We start from the raw sequence: 5,687 nt of genomic DNA, 5'->3' as shown, positions 1-5,687 counted from the left end.
CCACACCAAGGGAAATGCCCGGCACTGGGAAAACAATGCACCAACTGTCAAAGACTAAATCATTTCGCGAAAGTTTGCAGTTCAAATACCAGAGCAAGAGGAGATAGACAAAAGACAAGTCAAGGAGCCAAGGCGGTACAACCACCAGATCTCATTCCTGACATGGATAATGATGATGAGCCAGAAGGAACTGTGTACACAATCCATGCAACGGAACCAGGCTGTCCAAGCAGGAAGAAAATTCCAAAGTGCCAAGTCACAGTGGCGGGGCACCAAGTAACTGCCCTCATTGACACGGGAGCGTCAATTAATATACTGGCGCAATCTGACTTTGACCAAATGCCGCATCAACCCCCTCTACGACGCACAACAGTACAAGTATTCGCATTTGGATCAACAAGACCTCTCCCAATGGCGGGAGTTTTCGTGACGGACATCAATCATGAGGAGGTAACGGTACGATCCAAGGTGTATGTCACCAAGATAGGAACCGGAATGCTGCTCAGTTGCCGTACTGCAGAAGAGTTGAAACTGGTAACATTCGTGTTCAGCATCCACGTGGGGGAGCTAGAAAGCTTACAGGAAGAATACGCAGATATATTCCAAGGAATTGGCTGCCTGAAAGATCGCCAAGTAAAATTACACATAGACAAGTCTATAGAACCAGTCGCGTTGAAACACCGAAGAATTGCATTTCATCTCCGCCCACAAGTGGAGGCCGAATTGAGGAAACTAGAAGAAGCGGACATAATTGAGAAAGTAGAAGGACCAACCCCATGGGTGTCACCCATTGTGGTCACTAGAAAGCCCCAGCAACCAGGGGAGGTACGCATATGCGTAGATATGCGCCTCCCAAACGTAGCTATCCGGAGGGAGCGTCACCTCACCCCGACAGTCGATGACATAGTGGCAGTGGTCAGTGGGTCCAAATGGTTCTCAAAAATGGATCTAAGAGCTGGATACCACCAAATAATGTTGGCTCCGGAGTCTAGAGCTATCACCACATTCAACACCCATGTGGGACTAAGACGATACCGACGCCTGAGTTTCGGGATCGCCAGCGCGGCCTAAGTTTTCCAGGACACCATCAGAGGAGTTCTGGCTGGCCTGGAGGGAGTCATAAACGTGAGTGACGATGTCCTGGTACATGCACCCACAGTGGAGGCACACCTGCAGAGATTACGAGCAGCATTCCAACGACTGCACGCCAATGGACTAACATTGCATCGGGAGAAGTGCGAATTTCTGAGAAAGGACATTGTATTCTTCGGATATCACTTCTCAGAAAAAGGAGTTCGACCTGACCCAGAGAAGGTGGCAGACATAAAATCAGCACCACCACCCACCTCAGTCACCAGTGTGCGAAGTTTCCTGGGAATGGTAACTTATTGCGGGAGGTTCATTCCCAATCTAACCTCCCTCACGGCTCCCCTAAGGGAGTTGACCAAGGCTCACACTCCGTGGGAGTGGAACGCTACGCAGGAAAAGGCGTTTCAGGACACGAAACGGGCACTATCGGCAGAGACAACTCTGTTTTTTTTTTGACCGAGCCAAAGAAACAGAACTATCAGTGGACGCGAGCCCCACAGGTCTCGGAGCCGTGTTGTCCCAAAGAAAAAAAGAAGGTGACTGGGCCCCCGTGGCGTACGCCAGTCGAGCATTGACAGAAACGGAACAAAGATATTCACACATAGAAAAGGAGGCGCTAGCAGTTAACTGGGCCTGTCGCCACTATCATCTGTATATCTATGGTCACCCATTCGTTGTCTACACCGATCACAAGCCGCTGATACCGTTATTTAACAAAACAGCCTTACAGCCTCCCCCGAGGATTGAAAAATGGATTCTCCAACTACAAGGGTATCAGTTCTCCGTGGTATATCGTCCCGGGGCACAAAACCCAGCAGACTATTTGTCTCGACATGCAAGACCAATTACCGTACGTGAAAATGAGGAGATCGAGGGTACGGAGGAGTATGTGAGGTTGATAGTGGAGAGATCGCGGCCACTACCTATGTCCCTGAAAGAAATACAAGACGCAACAAAAGAAGATGAGGTATTGCAATTGGCAATGTCCTGTGTCAGGGATGGGAGATGGCACTTGCTGAAGCAGAATCTGAATCTAAGAACCGAGGAAGCCAACCACAATATGCAGGCCTTATTTCGAGTCAGGCATGAGCTGGCGGTGTCGTCTGAAAACTGCCTGTTAAGATGAAATCGGCTGGTCATCCCGGACAGCCTGAGACAAAGAACAGTTGAGTTGGCCCATACCGCTCACCAGGGCATGGTCAAAACAAAAGCTCGACTGAGAAGCAAAGTGTGGTTCCCTGACCTAGACACCTGGGTGGAGAAGACCATACAGAGGTGTCACGTGTGTCAACTGGTGGGGCCGATGGATCCGCCACCCCCCATCATCACCGAATCTATCCCGGCAGCGCCCTGGCAGAGAGCAAGTGCAGATCTTGGAAGTTTACCGGATGGAAGACATATGCTCGTAGTGATCGACGACTTCTCAAAATATCCAGAGGTCGAAATTTTAGAATCTACGGTCATGGAAAAGGTAATACCATGCATAGAGAAAATAATGGCTACGCATGGATTGATACAAGAACTACGAACTGACAATGGTCCTCCATTTTCGAGCAATGAGTTTGCAGCATATCTGGCATCGCATGACATCCAACACCGAAAAATCACTCCACGATGGCCTCAAGCCAATGGTGAGGCTGAGAGATTCATGAGGACCCTCAACAAGGTACTGAGGATTGCAGTAGTGAGAGAGAAAAATATAGACTGCGCGATTTTTGAGTTTTTGAGAGAATATCGACTGACCCCTCACAGTACCACTGGGGTACCCCCGAGCCATATTTGCATGCAACGACAGATAAGGGATACCATTCCCCAAGTGGAGAACATGACAGAGACACCAGGACAGTTAAAAAATAGGCACAGACGAGTGGAAGCGAGACTACAACGGAGACAGGTCCAAAATGAGAGAATGTCAAGGAAAAGGAGAGCGCGCACCAGATATTTGAGTATAGGTGAGGTGGTACTCATGAAGAATCGACATCCGGCAGGAAAATTTAAAACAACTTTTGAATCTGGCCTGTGGACTGTCACTCGAGTAAAAGGAACGCTGGTGACAGTTACCAGAGGAAATGAGGTGGTGACCAGGAACATCTCATGTTTCAAAACATATTACGGAGATCACCCTGTCTATCAAAGGAGTGGAAACGACAGGAGCCATGAGAGAGAAGATGAAGATTTTGAGAGACCAGGTCCTTTCACGGGGATCGAGCTGAAGAATAGTCCTACATGCACCAGGGATGATTTCAGAGAGAGAGCAGTGGCCCCTATGGGGGTCCCGACCCAGATTGAGGAGAACCAGCCTGCAGAGGTACCTGTGGAGGAAGACAGCCGGGAGGTGATTCAAAGAAGAGGGAGGGGAAGATATCATTTGCGATCCCGTATATCACCCCCAGAGTGGCTGAAGGACTATGTGTGCGAGTAACGTGGACATTTTAACGTATGTGGATCACAGCGGGCGAAACGTTAGTTGAAAGTTAGTTGTGAGCAACATTTGAACTGAGCATTGGGTGTGTAACACATCCCTGTCTAGTTGCAAGTTATTTTATAGTTGAGGAGGAATGTTATGTTTGGGGGACTGCCCCAAGTTCCCCGGCGGACAGGGGTGTTTGGTTTCTAAACCCCGTGCATGCCGGAAGATTAATCTCCCCTGCTAATGGGGGTAGGATAGTATAGACCCTGTGACGTGAGGGAGTTAATAAAGTGGTTGACTCGGCAGGCGGGAAGGAGTTTTTGGATGCCGGGCAGCCTGTTATCTCAAGTGCGTGTCCTGTGTGCTGTTATTTCTGCGGAGCGCGGCGCAACTGAACGCGCGCATTGCGGCGGCACATTACCGCGCCCGGACAGCGGGTGTACAGAACAGGAGACAGCTGGTCACTCCCTGGGTTTAGTACATTTGAGAGTGGACGGTGACCACATGGTCAGTCATTGTTTGTTCCAGTGTTGAGAGCACAACGAGTCTCTAGAAAAAGAGAAGAGCAAGAAATAAATTACTCCACTCTTGTATGAATCCCGGTTTGTGGGGTGAGGCTGGTGATTACCGCTCTGGGCAGCGGTAACACAGAGACCCACAGTAACATGCGTTAGTGGGAAGGAAACAGCCCAACAAAGACTCCGCAGAGAGTTAGGGAGAGAGGAATACAAACAGAGGCAAAGAGAAAATAAACCACCGAGACTGGAAAGAAGAATAAAGACTGACAGAGAAAAGGATGAGAATAATACAGACTCAGGATGAAAGAATAGAGACAAAGCGGGCAAACAGAGGCGGCGGAGGCTTCAAACCGCACTTGTGATCTTGTTCACACGCGACGAGGAGGCCAACTTTGAAAGGACGCAAACCTTCACATATTAAAGACTTTTGTTTCCACAACTTGATCTCTCAATGCTCTAGGAGGCGCCGGACGGTGAGCGGTGTTATGGAGCGGCAGTGAGAACATATAGCGCCTGTGCACCCTTGCTTTCTAGTATAGCGCCTGAGTGATCCAGAACCGGGGATGCTCTGAGCCGGTGTGAAGAGCCCTACAGCATCGTCCTTATCGTGACCGCGTGGCCTAATGGATAAGGCGTCTGACTTCGAATCAGAAGATTGAGGGTTCGAGTCCCTTCGTGGTCGGTTCTGAATGTAGTTTTCCACCTGCTGAAAACGTCATTTTCATGAAATAAACAAACAAGCCGAACATTCTCTTGTAAGTGCATTTACACAGATCACCGGTGATAATTTTACCCTGAAACATAAAATACTGAAGATACGAGGGACCTCGCCTGCTCCGCTTTGCTCCCTGTGATGCTGATGCTGGCGGCGGAGTTTAGTGCCCGACGCGGCATCAATGGCGACACGTTCACAACACTGACCTCTGCTGCCCTGTGCAGGCTGGGAGGAGTGCCTGTGTGAGTGAATAGTGCCTGTGTGAGTGGATAGTGCCTGTGTGAGTGAATAGTGTCTGTGTGAGTGGATAGTGTCTGTGTGAGTGGATAGTGTAGTTGGGTGAGTGAATAGTGCCTGTGTGAGTGGATAGTGCCTGTGTGAGTGCATAGTGTAGTTGGGTGAGTGACTAGTGCCTGTGTGAGTGAATAGTGTCTGTGTGAGTGAATAGTGCCTGTGTGAGTGGATAGTGTAGTTGGGTGAGTGGATAGTGCCTGTGTGAGTGCATAGTGTAGTTGGGTGAGTGACTAGTGCCGGTGTGACTGAATAGTGCAGTTGGGACAGTGGTAAGATTGTGAGTGCAGGGGAAGAGGTGTCATTTCCAATGCAGTGTGTGCTTCCATGCAGGTTTCCTAGTATTTAACCCAGACAACATGTTGGCGTTGCCAATGGTTGTTAGTAAGTATGAATGGAACTGAAATTGTTAAAACTCAATTGCATTCCTGGAAGTTCCGAGTTGTTTTACAAGATTCGGCTGGTGAGTTCCTCGGGCAAAAAGAAAGTGTGTTTTGAGTTTGACATGACCGCGATTATCACGCGTCACGTCTTTCACAACCATAGACAACCATAGACATGTCAAATGAAACACATGAGGCGGCTGCCAGGGGGCGCTGTGGTTTAGTGGGTTGAAGTCAGTGAATGGTAAGCAGGCGATCCCCAGGTCGAATCTCAGAACAGT

The 5,687-nt window shown here is 49.2% G+C and overlaps 1 non-coding gene across 1 annotated transcript; it reads left to right on the top strand.

The window, feature by feature from the left end:
- The first annotated feature begins 4,626 nt into the window (after positions 1-4,626).
- On the top strand, positions 4,627-4,699 carry TRNAR-UCG (transfer RNA arginine (anticodon UCG)). Its single transcript has one exon. It is a non-coding gene; the product is annotated as a tRNA-Arg (tRNA).
- Positions 4,700-5,687: the final 988 nt, after the last annotated feature.

Source organism: Pleurodeles waltl, chromosome 4_2, assembly GCF_031143425.1.
Source record: "Pleurodeles waltl isolate 20211129_DDA chromosome 4_2, aPleWal1.hap1.20221129, whole genome shotgun sequence".
Lineage (NCBI taxonomy): Eukaryota > Metazoa > Chordata > Amphibia > Caudata > Salamandridae > Pleurodeles > Pleurodeles waltl.
This window is presented reverse-complemented; position numbering and strand designations above follow the sequence as displayed.